This window comes from Rattus rattus, chromosome 1 (assembly GCF_011064425.1).
Source record: "Rattus rattus isolate New Zealand chromosome 1, Rrattus_CSIRO_v1, whole genome shotgun sequence".
NCBI classification, from domain to species: Eukaryota; Metazoa; Chordata; class Mammalia; order Rodentia; family Muridae; genus Rattus; species Rattus rattus.
In genome coordinates, this window is record NC_046154.1 from 150,541,227 (window position 1) to 150,559,328 (window position 18,102).

General features: G+C 44.6%; 1 pseudogene; it reads left to right on the plus strand.

The window, feature by feature from the left end:
* The first annotated feature begins 339 nt into the window (after window positions 1-339).
* Window positions 340-11,985, plus strand: LOC116905509 (annotated as a pseudogene).
* The last annotated feature ends 6,117 nt before the right edge of the window (window positions 11,986-18,102 follow it).

Consider the following 18,102-nt stretch of genomic DNA (forward strand, 5'->3'; position numbering starts at 1 on the left):
AAGGCAGCCACACTCGGGTAAATCAGTCCCATTCTGAGAAGGGGACAAAAAAGTGTGAAACTCCTCAGAGAACCAAAACAGAAAAGAGGCTTTTGCTTTCCCAATGCCTGAGAATTGCATTCAGAAAAGTCTCCTATTTTACTCAGCTTTAGTTATAATTACAAAGGAACAGCTTGCTGATATCCAGTTTTCTGCAGAAAGTACTATCTTCTGATGATGAATTCCTTTAAGATAATAACATCATTTACTGTTACCAATAGGAATTTTTTTTCAAGCTTTTATTTAAAAAAAAAAAAACCTCTGAATTTTTCCTAAGAAGTTCTTCCTCAAGCCAGAGCCATGCCGCGCGAGGAAGGCACTGATGTTATCCTCCCTCACCAGCATCTGCTGAGTTCCCCTGTGTACCTGGCTATGGTATGCATTGAGGATGACAGTGTACAGGGCAAAGTTGGGATTTCCAGGGTTATGGAAAGACTAAAACCCTTGAAGAAAAGGAAGCAGCATGCAAAAGGAAGACAGAGCTAGGTTCCCAGAATAGCTTCCATACTTCAACCTGCTCAAACATGCCAAGAAACTGCTCTTGTTCTGAGAAAAAACTGAAGTCCTCTAAAGGTCTGGAGGCCCTGCTCCAACTGTTGGTTCCTTTCCTCTTCTGCCTCACTACCCCACCTCACCCCTATCTTCACCCCCCACTGATGAGATCCCTCTCTTCCTGTGCTGCAAGTTCCAGAGGACCTGAACTTGCATTGTCTGTCCCCTTCCCCACACACCTGCTCAAGATGCTTCCTGGCTCCTTCAGGCTTCACCTTGCCCATCACCTTGTTGTGAGGCACTGCTCCTCCCAGACTCTCCACACAGCACACTCCATAATCCTTCCTCACTTTGCAAACCTCCACCAAAACATATAGGGTCCCACAGGTCTAGGGATCCCACTTTGAAATCTACTGCATTAGAACTTCCTGGGAGCTCATGAAGACCCAACCCTATGGTCCACCACAATGAAGCCATGACAGCCTCTTACTTAGAGACTGATTTATAGTGTGGACTCCTCACTTGGGCTCTTGAGGAAACTAAGTGCCTGGCATCTCTGCTTTGTCTGAGTTACTCTGGATCAGACTCCTGCTTGAGTCTGAAGAGGGATGGCGATCAGTTAAATAGTGACTACCTGACCCATCTCATTCCCTTTAAGACTGAAGCCACACAGATGAGTAATTTTCTTTTTTTTATTTTTATTTTTTTATTAACTTGAATATTTCTTATATACATTTCGAGTGTTATTCCCTTTCCCGGTTTCCGGGCAAACATCCCCCTCCCCCCTCCCCTTCCTTATGGGTGCTCCCCTCCCCACCCTCCCCCCATTGCCGCCCTCCCCACAACAGTCTAGTTCACTGGGGGTTCAGTCTTAGCAGGACCCAGTGCTTCCCCTTCCACTGGTGCTCTTACTAGGATATTCATTGCTACCTATGAGGTCAGAGTCCAGGGTCAGTCCATGTATAGTCTTTAGGTAGTGGCTTAGTCCCTGGAAGCTCTGGTTGCTTGGCATTGTTGTACATGTGGGGTCTCGAGCCCCTTCAAGCTCTTCCAGTTCTTTCTCTGATTCCTTCAACGGGGTCCTATTCTCAGTTCAGTGGTTTGCTGCTGGCATTCGCCTCTGTATTTGCTGTATTCTGGCTGTGTCTCTCAGGAGCGATCTACACTTCTGCACTTCTTTGCTTCATCCATCTTGTCTAATTGGGTGGCTGTATATATATGGGCCACATGTGGGGCAGGCTCTGAATGGGTGTCCCTTCAGTCTCTGTTTTAATCTTTGCCTCTCGATGAGTCATTTTCTAAACTTGTAGTCACCTGGATTCCAAGGAACCATCAGCAGGGGACAGAACCCTCCTCAGATGTGAACAGCTGTCACTGGTGGAAAGGCCATGCTCTACAGAAGGAATAACCATCTTAGGGGAACCAGCTTGATCCTCTCACACAGTGACAGTGATGGCGAGCCCTTCAAACCACTCATAGAAACAGAGCACGGCCAACAGTCAACCAGATCACACGTCGACCAGGATCCACTTGACTCTGCATAGCACATAGGCCTCCTGACTCAGTTCTTCCTCTCAAAGAGGAAGCTCACATGAGCACCCTGAAAATGGGCTGGGGGTCACTAGGCTCCTTTCTTGGCTCCTCTTCCCAATGCTCACTGATCAAACATCCTTTCTCTGCTCTTCTGCATCGCTCGTCTCTTTAGTCAGTGCAGTGGGGTGGATAATGAAGCCTAATTTATTGGAGCCATTAACAGAGCCCAGCCCTTTGTCCTAAAACTCCAGCAGCAATGCTGTTCTCATGATCCGAAAGAGAAGCCCAGAACCGTGGGTTTAAGAAGGCAGCTCTGGCTTTCTAACAGTATGGTCCAACGTCACCATGTGGAAGAAGCTATCAAAAGATTTAAGTAGAAAGTGACAGAATCTGATGGAGGTGACAGGGCTGAGGTGCAGCTCAGGGGTGGAGGACTAGCCTCACGTGGCGCACTAGCAGAGAAGCGTGTCAGGACTACAGCCAGCATTCAAGGGGACCCACTGTCTACTGTCCCAACGGCAGGGAGAGCACAGGCTAAGTCAGAGGCCAACTAATTACATCTGGAGAGTGGAATTATGTCTCCGTTAGGTTTTGTGAATAAAGTTTTGTTGGAATATGGCCACATCCCTCCCACCTCCACCCTTTGAGTGCTGCTGCTGGAACCTGAGCGGTCCCATTACTAAGTAGAGCGCTCCCAACATGAGGTAAGCGGCACCATCTTATCTATCCTCACCACGCATTGAGAAGGTACGTTGGCTTCCATTTTACAGGTCAGAGAAATGAGGCTTCCCAGTTCACCTAAGGAAGCATCTCAAACTCTGTAGTTTTAGCAGTGTCTTTTACGGTTGTGAAGTCGACTTCCTACTTCGATGTCTTGCACCCATCTCCTAAAGGGCCACTCCCAGCTGCAGGTAAGGGAATGTCCTTTGGGTGTTTCTACTTCTCCTTTGCTTCCTGTTTCACAGTCAGTTCCTAATCCATAACAAAACAACGCACCTAATCCCAGCTGTGGTAACTGAATATTTTCATAGTCAGTTGCTCTGGCACCTGGCCAAGACTTTTGATACGCTAAGTGAAATTAACTTCATGTGCTGGGAATTTATTCCCACTGAAGGACACTGTCCAGAGCCTGAGGAGGGGATGTAGGCTTAGAGAAGGCAAATGCTCTCCAGTCAAGGCCCAGGCCACAGAGCCTCCTTCGTGGTCTGACAGCAAATGCCTTCTAGAGGAGGCTAAATCCCCCCCAAGGTTGCAATAGCCACTCTGAGCTTTAGCAGACTCTGGTTTTATCAGCTCAAGGTTGAGTCTATTTCACAGCAAAGAGGAATGGGGAAGAACCCTTACTGAGTCCTTCCTCCTCAGCTAAGCAGCTTTACAGCATTTCAAAATGCATCTAACCGGCAGTGGTGGTGCACACCGCTTGGGAGGCAGAGGCAGGCAGATCTCTGAGTCTGAGGCCAGCCTGGACTATAGATCGAATTCCAGGGTAGCCAGGTCTACACAGAGAAATTCTGTCTCAGAAAAACAAAGACAAAAACAAGCAAAGTGCTTTTTAGACAGAAATGAGAACTGCTTTGGCTTTTGCTTGTTTGTTTGCTTGCTTGTTTACTTTTTGTTTTATATTTATTGTTTTGAGTTTTGTTTTTTTTTTTTTTTTACTATTTCAAGAAAGGCAATGTAGTGTGTGTAGTCTTTACCTAGTCTGAAATTATTTTCTTGCAAAGATTGAGATAAAAAAGGAAGGAGGGAAAATAGTAAAATTCATCTTAAACATAGCAAATGATACTTCTAGAAGACAGCCACTTCCATGCATGTTAGTCTTAGAACCTCTTTTAGCACCTAGCTCTCCCCTCAGCTTCTCCCTGCCCAGCTGCTCATGATGGGTAGATTAATGTCTGCCCAGAATGCTGTGTGTAGTCCCTGGTGATCGTCCATGGGAGTCTCAAGGCCACATCCTTTTTACCTCAAGCCATAGCCCTCAGGCCTTAGTGGTCTGGTCCAGGCCAGGTAGTGACTCCGTTTCACACCAGAGAACCTGTCTAGGAAGGCCCTCTACATCCATCTGTCCAGCCGCTCCTCTTATCTGTGAATTCCTTTTCCACAGACACAACCAGTTGCAGTTTGAAAATATTTAGGGTAAAAGAAAACACCCACATCTATTGGAGCATGCACTGATTTTTGAGTAATTATTCCTTAATAACCCTTTATAGTAATGTGCACAGTGCTTTCATTGTATTGGGTGTTGTAAGGAAGCTAGAGATGATTTAAAGTGTGGGGGTGGGTACACGTAAGTGTCTCAGTCATAAAACACACTCAAACATTATCGTTTGAGGGGCTGGAGACATAGGCCAGTCAAGAGCACTTGCTGCTCTCGCAGAGGATCTGAGCTCAGTTCCCAGCACCCACATCAGGCAGCTCACAAATACCTGTAACTCCAGCTTCAGGTCATCTGCCATCTTCTGGCCTCCATGAGCACCAAGACACGTGTGCATATGAACACACACACACACACACACACACACACACACACACACCCCATACAAACGATGCGTATATGTGTTTCCCTGTTTTGTTTATACAGCCTCTGCCCCTTTCTTTTAAACATCAAAACATTTTAATTACATTTATTTACCTACTGTGTAAGTACGCAGGCATGCACATGCAGAGGCAAACGGCAAACGAGAGATCTGAGGACCGTTAGTGAAGTTCCCTCTTCCCTTCTCCACAGGAGCTCCAGGCTTGGTTACAAGTCTCAGTACCTGTGACTGAGTCACTTTGCTCTTTTTAAGGTTTTAAAACCAACCCTTCTTACTTTGAAAAAAAGAATTAAAGTGAGAGACCATTTTTTTCCTAACGAGGAAGCATCCAGGCAAACAGACAAACAGGGTCCAATAAACCCTAGAATGGGACACTGCAGCGCTAGTTCTGGACAGACATGGGTCTGAGGGCATGAGAAGAACTCTGTCCCCAGCAACCCCAGCTCTGCACTTCACACTTTGCACTTATGTTTGATTTTTATTTCATTTTTACAAACCTTTGGCAATGGCTGTGTGAAGTTCCCAAAAGTAATCGGTGAGTTTAAAATAATTTCAACCAAAATCTTAACATGATTTTTTCCTTGGCACTTGACAAGCTGATTGTAAAATTCACAAAGAACATGTTTAAGAATAACCAAGATAATTGTCTCAAAGGGAGATGGAGTAGGCAAGATGTCTCCCACCTGAGAAGGAGATGGATCTTGAGTGTAAGGTAATTAAGAGGGCATGGTATTGACTCAGGGTCAGATTTAGAAAAACAATAGCTTAGTGTATAGACTGGGGTTTCAGGACAGAGTTGAGGTGGTGTCTCAGCTCAGTGGGAAATGGGCAGGTTATTAAATACATGAAACTGGAAATGTGAGAGGGCCTGAGGTTACCATCTTGCCATCTTGAATCAGACAGATGACAGACAGACAGAAGAAGCACATGTTCAATGTTAAAAAGTCATAAACATTAGAAGAAAATATCATATTAATTTATGACAGAAGGCTTGTAAACCCAAGTTCAAAACTTTAAAAAAAGGCCTTAGAAGAAAAAAATGATAACTGACATAAAAATAAAGTCTCCTCTACAGTGAGGCACTAGCATGTCAGACTTCTAGCAATATGGGAACGTAGGAAAAATTTATATCCCATGAGGCAAAAGGTTAGTTAAAACAAAGAAGCAATGCTTATGAATTAATGGTCACAGATATACCTAGCTCGTTTTTCAAAGAGGACCTTTTAATGAACAGTAAACGCAAGGAGTTATAGCCTCAGCCAGGCATGGTGGGAATCCCTGTATAGAGGAGGCAGGAGCAATAAGATCACAAAGACCAGCCTGGGCTATGTGGCCCTCCTCAAAAAAACAAACTTACCCAATTACTTCAGTAAAGAGGGAGATTCCCATTAAAGAACAAGGTTAGGCTGACAATGCTCTGTAACAAAAACCCGAAAACCAGACATGAGTGTTTGAGTTGAGTCTTTTGAGTTGTTGGCTGGGGCCATCCAAGAGACTTTCCTGTCATGTAGGCTGTTGTTCCTGCCCTCAATAGGGAAGTAAATCCCTATGGCTAAAGACACCATGCACTTCAGAAGCAGGACCCAGAGCCCCGTGAGCTGCATCTGACCTTAATGCCTCCCTAAGGACCAACTTTCACAGTAGCAGAAGCTCCAAGGCATCATGCGAGCGTCTAAAGGAGCGAGTCAGACCACAGTACTACCTATTATGACTTCTATGTCCTCTATGAACCAGATCAGCTCCCCGTGAGCATGAGAACCAAAGGAGCAAGTCAGACCACAGAACTATCTATTATGACCTCTATGAACCAGATCAGCCCCCCGTGAGCATGAGAGCCAAAGGTGCAGTAGTGGCATGCATACCTTGGCAGTAACCAACAGCTCTCTAGTTGGACTTTAGACCCAGTCAACAAGAGCAGAGCCATTCCTGGTACTGGAACCCTAGCCAACTACCTGGTGCTAGTGAATTCATGTTGGTTATTGGAGGATGTGCTACAACCTAGGGTGATCCTAACAATATTTAAACGTGTCTTTTCACCCTCGGATAAATGTGGTCTTCACTCTTCATCAAGGAAAACTTTTGTGCATTATATGGAGACCATTACAGAAAACTACAATCAATCAAATGCCTTGTTGTGGAGCCCAGTCTAGCTCAGGAAACATTTCTGAAAGGTATTGGAAATATTGTAAAATCAACAGGGTCAAGGAGTTTCCTATGAGATTGTGCCTCATAGAAACATTAGAAGATGCACCCATGAAGTCTCATCAAGGAAGGGCACACCAATTGATTGTCCAGGGCTGAGTTTAATTATCCAGGGCCACATGCTCAGCCCTAAAAGCATACATACAAGTAACAATATATAGTCGGAACAGGTTATGTTTAGGAATATATGTATATACATATGTGATGAAAAAATAATTAGTGAAAATAGAGGCCATGAATGTGAAGGCCATGGGGAGGGGCATATGGTAGGGTTTTGAGAAGGGAAAGAGAAGCAAACAAAAAAGGAAATTATGAAGCCCAAAGTAACATTGACAGTGCCTAGCAATACATTTCTTCCTCCCACTCATGGCAACAGGGGTGGAACCTGTCCTGGTTAAATTTTTGTCAACTTGACATAAGCCAGGGTCATCGGGGAATAGGAACTTCACTTGAGAGAGTGCCTCTGTCATCTTGGCCTGTAGACAAGTCTGTAGGCATTGTCTTCGTTAGTGACAGACAGCAGAGGGTCCGACCTACTGTGAGCAGTGCCATCCCTGGGTCTGAGTTAAATAAGGAAACAGGATAAGAAGTTCAAGGGAGCAAGCCAGCAGACAGCGTTTCTCCATGACCTCTGCTTTGGATTCTCACTCTGAGTTCTTGCCCTTGTTCCCTCATAAGAGACTACAACTTAAACTGAAATAAATCTTTTTCTTCCCACAAAACAACAATAACAACAATAACAAAACAAAAACAAAAAGGTCACGGATCACACTATGATAAATTCAAACACCCCATTCCTTCAGGGGAAACAACTTGTCTGTCTGTCTGTCTGTCTGTCTGTCTATCTATCTATCTATCTATCTATCTATCTATCTATCGATCGATCTATCTATACCTGTCTGTTTCATTTATATAAAACACAGCCTGACTGTCTACCCAAAGGTTGTGACAGGCAGCTGAGGGTGTTAGAATTCTAGTCCCATGCATACTTGAAGGTATGGATTTGTCCATCTCTGGTGCTAGTAAAATAATAATAATTTTCATGCTAGAGATGGCTTGGTTCTTAAAAGCGATTGTCATGCAAACTAGAAGACCTAAATTCAGTCCTGAGACCACATGTAGAGAGTCACTTGTGGTGGTATATGCTGTAACCCCAGCACTCCTACAGAGAGGTGGGAGGTGGAAGCAAGAATCAGCCTGGAGCTCAAAGGCCAGCTAGCCTGAAATACATTGTACAGCGGAAACAAGAAAGATCGGCCTCAACAAGGTGGATGGTGAGAACCAACCCCCAAATTTGTCCTCTGACTCCTACAAGTGTTCTGTGGCACACACAAACCGACATTCACGTTCACATATGCACAAATAATATTAATATGTATCAAATTTAAAAATAACTGCCATTTAAGAGACTGCACCCCTTGAGTTAAACAGAAATTGGAAGGAAGATATGTGATTGTACAGCAATTGTTACTGCCCTGGCATCCAAGTTCATGGTCAGTGACCTCATCACATAAGATGTAGGCCAGTTGCTCGGCTCAGCAAACATGTTGTCCAATTGGGAGTAGAAGATATAGACAAGGAAGTCATTCAAAATAAGAGGAATATCCCATGCACTGAAAATGCCCACAGGTGAAAGGCCTCTAAATATGGAGGAGGTCCCAGTCCTGTCACCACAAGGAGCTGAATTCTCTCAGCAGATTACTGTATCTGTAAGAATTCCTTCTCTAAGCTCAGGACAAGCAAGGATGGCCCCACGGTGGGCCATCTGGTCTTTTGAGCCATAGAACTATATGCTGGTAAATATGTCATTTAAACAACAAAGTCACAAAACTTGGGTAAAAATTGCCATGGGACACAACAGTGTGCTTCCCAGGATGAGTTCAACACCATATTTGAGGCCATTGGGACCCACTCTTACCCTTTGTGACTTTTTATTATGGTTTTTAAGTGAATGTCAGCAGATTGTCTTCTCAGGGACAGTTTAAAAACATCTGCAGGAAAAGTCTCTCTCTCTCTCTCTCTCTCTCTCTCTCTCTCTCTCTCTCTCTCTCTCTGTGTGTGTGTGTGTGTGTGTGTGTGTGTGTGTGTGTGTGTGTGTGCACGTATGTGCAAGTGTCTGTGTGTGCTTCATGTGCCACTCCTCGGGACACCAAACACCTTGTTTTTTCAGTCAAGGTCTCTCACTAAGACCTAGGACTTGTAGGCTAGGTTGGTTAGTCAGTGAGCCCTCAGGACCTGCCTGTTTCTTAGGACCTGCCAGAGCTTCAGTGAAGGTCAGTGTGAATGGATTTGGCCATATTGGTCACCTGATTACTAGGGCTGCCTTCTGCTCTGCATCTGGCAAAGTGAGATTGTTGCCATCAACGACCCCTTTGTTGACCTCAACTACATGGTCTACATGTTCCAGTATGACTCTACCCAAGTTCAACGGCACAGTCAAGGCTGAGAATAGGAAGCTTGTCATCAACGGGAAGCCCATCACCTTCTTCCAGGAGCAAGATCCCCCTAACATCAAATGGGGTGACACTGGCGCTGAGTATGTTGAGTCTATTGACGTCTTCACCACCATGGAGAAGGCTGGGGCCCACTTGAAGGGTGGGTCAAAAGGGTCATCATCTCTGCCCCTTCAGCCGATGCCCCCATGTTTGTGATGGGTGTGAACCACGAGAAATATGACAACTCACTCAAGATTGTCAGCAATGCACCCTGCACCACCAGCTGCTTAGCCCCCCTGCCAAGGTCATCCATGACAACTTTGGCATCGTGGAAGGGCTCATGACTGCAGTCCATGCCATCACTGACACTCAGAAGACTGTGGATGGCCCCTCTGGAAAGCTGTGGCGTGATGGCCGTGGGGCAGCCCAGAACATCATCCCTGCATCCACTGGTGCTGCCAAGGCTGTGGGCAAGGTCATCCCAGAGCTGAACGGGAAGTTCACTGGCATGGCCTTCCGTGTTCCTACCCTCAATGTATCCGTTGTAAGTCTGACATGCTGCATGGAGAAACCTGCCAAGTATGATGACATCAAGAAGGCGGTGAAGCAGGCGTCCGAGGGCCCACTAAAGGACATCCTGGGCTAGGTTGTCTCCTGTGACTTCAACAGCAACTCCTACTCTTCCACATTTGATGCTGGGGTTGGCATTGCTCTCAATGACAACTTTGTAAAACTCGTTTCCTGGTATGACAATAAATATGGCTACAGCAATAGGGTGGTGGATATCATGGCCTACATGGCCTCCAAGGAGTAAGAAGCCCTGGACCACTCACCCCAGCCCAGCAAGGACATTGAGAGCAAAAGAGAGGCCCTCGGTTGCTGAGGAGTCCCTGAACTCAACCCCCAAAACTGAGCATCTCTCTCACAATTTCCATCCCAGACCCCCATAAGAAGAGGAGGGACCTCCAGAGCCCTCCCTACTCTCTTGAATACCATCAATAAAGTTCACTGCACCCACCCACACACACACACACACAAAAAAAAGGATTACAGACCTGCTGGCATTTTAATATGTGGGCTTGCAGGGTGGAATTTCCATCCTAGTAGTTTCCCTGGTTGTCTAGTGGTTAGGACTTGGGGCTCTCTCATTCTCGTGTATGTGTGGTAAGTACTTTACTCACTGAACTATCACTCTAGTCCATCACTTAAAAACTGGGCTGGAGAGATGGCTCAGCGGTTAAGAGCACTGACTGCTTTTCCAGGGATCCTAAGTTCAATTCCTAGCAATCTCATGATAACTCACAACCATCTGTAATGGGATCTGATGCCCTCTTCTGGTGTGCATGAAGACAGCAATATATAGTCACATATATAAAATAAATAAATCATAAAAGATAGTAAAAAAAAATCTGTCAGTTGAATCCCAGGAGATCTGATGCACTCTTCTGGTCTCTGCAGATACCAAACATATACATGGTACACAGACATATACCCAGGCAGACACCCATATGTCCATATTCTAAAATAAAAAAATTAAAATTATTCTTTTTAAAACCTACGAGTTTGAACTTTGTTGATGAGAGACCATCATACATTTCCATGAAGGGTTCTCTGTGTGCAGAATAGACTAGTCACCATCCAATAGAGTCTCTTAAGACTGAGCCCAGCTTAAGCACGCTCCAAATCAGAAGGAACAGTGCCTCCAGGGCCCATAGCACATCCAGAGTATAGTCTTGTTGGTTTGTGGTTTGGTGAGAGTTTGTGAGAGAGGTTGCAGGCAAGGCCCAAGCCCCTGAGTGGCAGCTGCTGGCATGATAGATTTATGCTGGACTCCGACTCTTGGGAATGGAGACTTGAGTCTGCAGAAGGCACCATCGTACACTGGGGTGCCAGGCAATCTGCACTGGCAGCTGACTCTTGGCTCCACAATAAACTCAGCCCTCACAGGCAGTCAGGCCACAGAAATTTATGAGCCCTGAGGAGCGTGTGTGACCAAGGCTGCTCAAAGGAGGCAGTACATTGTGCAGGGCCGACTGTCAAATAACATGTTAGGGTTTCTTCAGTGCTCCCAAGACTTAGAGATTACATCTTCAATACATCAATAACTTAGCCCCTGGTTAGCAGGGCGCACTGGGGCATGACTAATCAGCGGATGAAAGTGTCTTTGTGGGGATTAACTTTAATGAAAAGAAAAGGGATAGTTATTCAGGGTTGGAATTCCTCCACAAATCAAAGGGCACACTGACACAACAGGTTCATAAGGTAAGAATGAGGCCATTGTGGAAAATTAAGGAATGGCTACTTTTTATATAAATCACAGTTCAGGGCTCTTTGGTTGTGCATTCCACAGGAATTGGGACTCCAAGTTTTTCAGGTGTATTTAGGGAGGCTGTGCAGTCCTTAAAGGAAACCAGATGTCCTGTGTCCATATTAACCCTTCCCAGTGGCTTCCAGTCTGCCTGGCAACTAGCCCATTGTGTCTACAAGAGAGAGTGCCCTGCTTCCTCCAAATATGGTGTGCAGAATCCATCCTGAACCTGTTGCCTAATCTGTGAGCTACTCATAGACAGACCATGGCAACGACTGTACTCAGCCTTTGGGCCATGTAAGAAAGGCACTTCTCTGCTCCTCAGGGTGAGAACAGGTCAAGCCAGGATGAGCCAGGGATGAGCTTCTCTTTAGAACCGATCATACGTATGCCTCCCTCCATGATTTTCAAGTCATACCTCATTGATGTGGTGCTCTGAGAGTAGATATCACTAACACCCTACTCATGCCCAGACTTCATGATTTGACTCTCATAATGAAGAAACTACCAGATAGAGAAGAATTCCATGAAGCAACAGGCTCCTTCTCTAATACAGGGGTTGAAGAACTATTTTAGATTAAGAAAGACCAAAAAGATATGACAACCTAGCTGGCTGGAGTCTTGCCCCAATGAAAGGGCTGTCACACCGTAGGACATATGGCTGTCTTATGAGCTAAGAAATATTAATAATACATCTTCGATCTTAAATTTCCTAAATTTCCTAACTGTATAGCAGTATGTGAGAGAGCTCTTGACTTGTCTTGTGGATTTTTGTTGTTTGTGTTTTGTTCTGGGAATTGAACTAGGGCTTCATGCTGTTTGACAAACCCTCTACTGCTGAGCTATGGCACCAGCCCGTGAAATACTATTTTTGTTTGTATGGGATGCACAATACACATGGAAATTTTGGGGGTTAACATTGATGGTGTTTACAACTGAGACCCAAAAGGTTTGTGGGCATGGGAGAAAGCCCAGTGGGTAAAGTGCTTGCTGTATAAATCTGAAGACTTGTGTTCTTTCCACTAACGCTCATGTGAAAAGCCTGTGGTGCCACATGTCTGTAGTCCTGTTAGAGGGACATGGAGACGGAGAAGCCTAGGTGCGCTTACTAGCAAGCCATTCCAGCGAGTCAGCATAGTTCATGTTTGATGAGAGAGCTAACCGAGACAGGGTATGATTGAGGAAGATACTCGGTGGGACAAGGAAGTGCACGTCACAGTGAACAGGAAGCAGGCAGTGAGAAAGAAGGGCAACCCCTGGCTTCCTGCCTTTACCCTACTTCTTCCAGGCCTACAGTCCATGACACAGAGCTGCTTGAATTCAGGGATGTCGATTCTCTCTGGAAACACCCCATAGACACGCTCAGAGGTGTGCTTTACAAAGCTCTCTGGAGCCAGTCAGGACAGTGAAGCTGGCAGTCAACATCAACAATCACATACAAAGAGGATGCGAGAAATACAGTGAGATACAAGGTAACCATTTGTGAGGCTCCATGGAAAATGTACAGGAGTTCATTGTACTGTTGTTACAGCATCTGTGTAGGTTCCAAATGCTTTCAACATAAAAAGCAACAAAACCAGGCCAAAAAAACAAAAACAAAAACGAAGCAAAACAAAACACAAAAACAACAAAAACCCAAACAAGTTATATTTTAACAATAGTAAAAGCAAGAAAAAAAATGTATACCATCTTTGAAACAGAAGCCCTGCCTGAATTCCTGTTGTTACAGTAAGTCAGTCTACGAGTATGAGAGAGAGGGAGAGAGAGAGAGAGAGAGGGAGAGAGAGAGAGAGAGAGAGAGAGAGAGAGAGACAGAGAGAGAGAGAGAGAGAGAGAGAGAGAGAGAGAGAGACAGAGAGAGAGAGAGAGAGACAGAGAGACACACAGAGAGAGAGAGATATGAAAGAAATGCTTCAGCCAGTATCCACTAGAAATGCTTTCGACTTTGACTGTCATACTTCCCAGCATGTATGAGTATAGACAGACCTACAGTCCTCACACAATCCAGTCTGGAGCTGGGAAGGAAATTCTTTTTAACCCACTGCTTTGTTCTGTTGGTTGTTTTGTTTTGTTTTAATAGATTGGCTTTGTGTCTTATAGACTTGCAAGATGGCTGCGGCACTTCCTGACATCATGACTCCTTTCTAGGAGGGAAGTGAGCTAAAAATAAAGACAGAAGAAAAGGGGCAGTGTCCCAAAAGTCTTTGTAGTGCAGTTAGGCTAAAATATGACCAACATGTGTCTGTTTTCTAAGCACCTCTTCCATAAACTGACTGGTCTAACCTCAGAAACTGAGACTGAACCCGGGGTTGGTTCTGGTTCTTTTTGTCCATGCTGTGGATTTGTACAAACCTTTCTACCTGTCTTGGTCAGTCTGTTTCCTCAATGTAAAGTGAGAAATTGAAATTGGATTGTTATCTGAGATTCTCTTCTAGTGACAAGTCTGTGATTGCATAGGTTTGCTTTTTGTTTTTGCTTTGCTTTGTCTGCCTGAAGTGCACAAAATCGCTAATTTAAACCAGTTTAAACAACTGGGATTCCCCACACCCCTTTCTTTTCTGAGTCAGGGTCTCATTGTTTCTCAGGCTCGTCTTGGACACATGGATTCAAATAGTTTGCCTGCCCCAGTCATCCACATACCCAAGGACAGAGGCATATATCCCCACACCTCGCTCAGGAAGAGTGTTATCTTACAGAGGAAAGGTGGACAGCTGGGGATCCTGGGATTTCTCCACTCGTGAGGCTGTCTGCTCACCTGGTGTGACAGTTTGAATAGGTGACCCCCGTAGATTCATACATGTGAATGCTTGCCCATATTATTAGGAGGTGTGGCCTTGTTGGAGGAAGGGTTGGGCTTCGAGGTCTCCTCTTATGCTCAGGCTCACCCAGTGCTAACAGCTGTCTCTTCTTGACAGTTAGAGTTCTCAGCTCCCCCAGCACTGTGTCTGACTGCGCAGTGCCATGCCTCAAGCAGTGATAATAATGGTCTAAACCTCTGAAACTGTAAGCCAGCCCTAATTAAATGTTAGGATTGCCTTGACTGTGGTGTCCCTTCACAGGAGTGAAACTCTAAGACACCTGGCTTCTTATGAAACACACATGCAGCTATTGTGGGTCAGGAGTGAGCGCCTGGGTGAGACAAGGTGCACAGGAGTTGGAACACTGTCTCCCCCCTTCTCTCTCTCTCTCTCTCTCTCTCTCTCTCTCTCTCTCTCTTGCTCTCTCTCTCTCTCTCTTGCTCTCTCTCTCGCTCTCTCTCGTTCTCTCTCTCTCTCTCTCACTCTCTCTCTTATCTTTATTAACTTGAGTATTTCTTATTCACATTTCGATTGTTATTCCCTTTCCAGGTTTCCAGGCCAACATCCCCCTAACTCCTCCCCCTCCCCTTCTATATAGGTGTCCCCCTCCTCATCCTCCCCCCATTACCGCCCTCCCCCGAACAATCACCTTCACTGGGGGTTCAGTCTTAGCAGGACCCAGGGCTTCCCCTTCCACTGGTGCTCTTACTAGGCTGTTCATTGCTACCTATGAGGTTGGCGCCCAGGGTCAGTCCATGTATAGTCTTTGGGTAGTAGCTTAGTCCCTGGAAGCTCTGGTTGGTTGGCATTGTTGTACATATGGGGTCTCGAGCCCCTTCAAGCTCTTCAGTTCTTTCTCTGATTCCTTCAACGGGGTCTCTTCTCAGTTCAGTGGTTTTGCTGATGGCATTCGCCTCTGTATTTGCTGTATTCTGACTGTGTCTCTCAGGTTCGATCTACCTCCAGATCCTGTCGGTCTGCACTTCTTTGCTTCATCCATCTTGTCTAATTGGGTGGCTCTATATGTATGGGTCACATGTGGGGCAGGCTCTGAATGGGTGTTCCTTCTGCCTCTGTTCTAAACTTTGCCTCCCTATTCCCTGCCAAGGGTATTCTTGTTCCCCTTTTAAAGAAGGAATGAAACATTTGCATTTTGGTCATCCTTCTTGAGTTTCATGTGTTCTGTGCATCTAGGGTAATTCAAGCATTTGGACTAATATCCACTTATCAATGAGTGTATAACATGTGTGTTTTTCTGTGATTGGGGAACCTCACTCAGGATGATATTTTCCAGTTCCAACCATTTGCCTATGAATTTCATAAAGTCGTTGTTTTTGATAGCCGAGTAATATTCCATTGTGTAGCTGTACCACATTTTCTGTATCCATTCCTCTGTTGAAGGGCATCTGGGTTCTTTCCAGCTTCTGGCTATTATAAATAAGGCTGCTATGAACATAGTGGAGCATGTATCTTTGTTGTATGTTGGGGCATCTTTTGGGTATATGCCCAAGAGAGGTATAGCTGGGTCCTCAGGTAGTTCAATGTCCAATTTTCTGAGGAAGCTCCAGACGGATTTCCAGAATGGTTGTAGCAGTCTGCAATCGTTCTCTTGAACAGCCTCCAGGCAGCTATCTTCTTCCACATGTCTGTACAGGATTGGCAAGGAGTATGGAATGAATAACCCACTAGATTAGGCTGACAATTAGACAGATCAGCTATGGTCACACAAACTTTGGGTTGCCAGAAGTTCTAGATCCTTTACTTATAATGGGAGCTGCTTTGGAAAATAATTTTCTTCCAGATACTGCAGTAAGGTTCACACACATCAAAGCTCACATACGGTTGCCTCATCCCCTAAGTCAGCACTGACCACTTCCACCTTAGTAAAGGAAGTAGCTCCCTGGCTGACTGCTCCAAGAAACAGGGAGAAAGAAAACATAGGCCTAAAAGCATGGGTTCCCTTGGGGTTTGTGCACTGCGACTATTGACTCACTTACGTCCATGTATTAATTTAACAAATATTTATTGAGTATATATACTCTCTCAGTTGCTGATGAAAACCTGTAGTCTCTGATCTTAAATAATTTACAGTCTTGTGGTTGAAACAGACACACGGACAATTAGAATAAATATTGTTAATGGGAAGAGTCAGGAGGAAGGGATACTTAGACACTGGGTGACATCATAAAGGGGAATTGCAACTGACTCAGTGCTCTAGATTCTCATCATATTAATCATGTTATAAAATACGGACAGGATGGTGCATGTGTATATGTGCATATGTCCATGTTTTGTTGCTTGTATGTGTGTGCTTTGCATGTATATGTGCCTGAAATGACATTGTTTCTCCTCTATCACTGTGTATGTGTATATGTGTGTGTATTTGTGTTTCTGTATATGTGTGTGTATGTATGACTGTGTGTATGTGTATGTATGTGTGTATGTGTGTGTGTATGAAGTGTGTGTATGTGTAAGTATATGCATGTGTGGGTGTGTATGCGTGCATGATTGTGTGATTGTGTGTGTGTTTTCCACAGAGGATCTCACCATTTCTCCCAGACCGTTCTCAAGCTCTGGGAACATCCTCTTACCTCAGCCTCCCAAGTGCTGGGATTTACTTTCTTTACCTAAAACTTTTAAGAAAATAAAAATTCTATATGTGGTGTGTGTGTGTGTGTGTGTGTGTGTGTGTGTGTGTGTGTGTGATTTTTCCACAGAGTGAAATGATAGGGTCTGCCCTGTAAGTCTTATAAGTCAGTCTCATTGTTTCCTGTTGTGGGAGCTTTTCTATCCAGTTCCACTGTCCAGTGTTTGCCGATAAAAGGCAACTCTTTCAGTGAGTTTCTCAGCAAGCTAGCACCAGATAATAATGTGTCCAGCACCATGCCATCTGTGCTAGCATAATATCTAGGCATGTATATTTTATATATGTATATTATCCCTGTAGCAGGCCTCCTATACATGGTTGGGGTGGAGAACAAAGGATTGAAAACTCAGTGTTGTAAAACCAGCATGTAATTTAGGTAGATGTAAGATGTGTGGTCTGAGGACGTGGCTCAGTGACAGAGCATCTTCCCGGGCACCTGCAGGTAGAACTGACACAATGGGCTGGACATGCTGAATTAATCGTGTATGAAATGTTTTTAAAGGTAAGGAAGGCAGCCACACAAGCAAGTAAGGAAAAGGGGTTATCAAGAAACTGAAATATAAAATGTAAAGGAGGGGGTAGGTATAGCTGTAGAAATGATCTGTAAAATGGAAGGCATGTGAGAAGAAATTCTGAGAATAAAGCAAAGAAAGATGGTCAGATTAGACCGAAAATGAAGATCGACCTTTATGACGTCTATAAAGGACACACTGTAGATTCAAAGATATAAATTCATTGACAGTAAATAGAAGAAAATACAACATATAACCACTTAAGAGTGACATAAGAGTTGTAGTGGCTTTTAGTGTGAGACATAATCAAATGCAAGGCAACAGATGTTAGAAGACCAAAGGGCATGCTTCTGATAGCATCATAACAGAGCAGGAAGAAGCAATTATAAATTAGATACAACTAAAACACCTTTCCAAATACACTGACAAAACCTCACAGAATTAGAAAGAAAAATAGACTTTATCCATTATATTTGCAAATTTTAAGAATATCCTTCCAAGTCAGGTAGCAGTGACTCACATCTTTAATCCCAGCAATTCAGGAGGCAGAGGCAGAGGCAGGCAGATCTCTGTGAGTTTGAGGCCACCGTGATCCACAG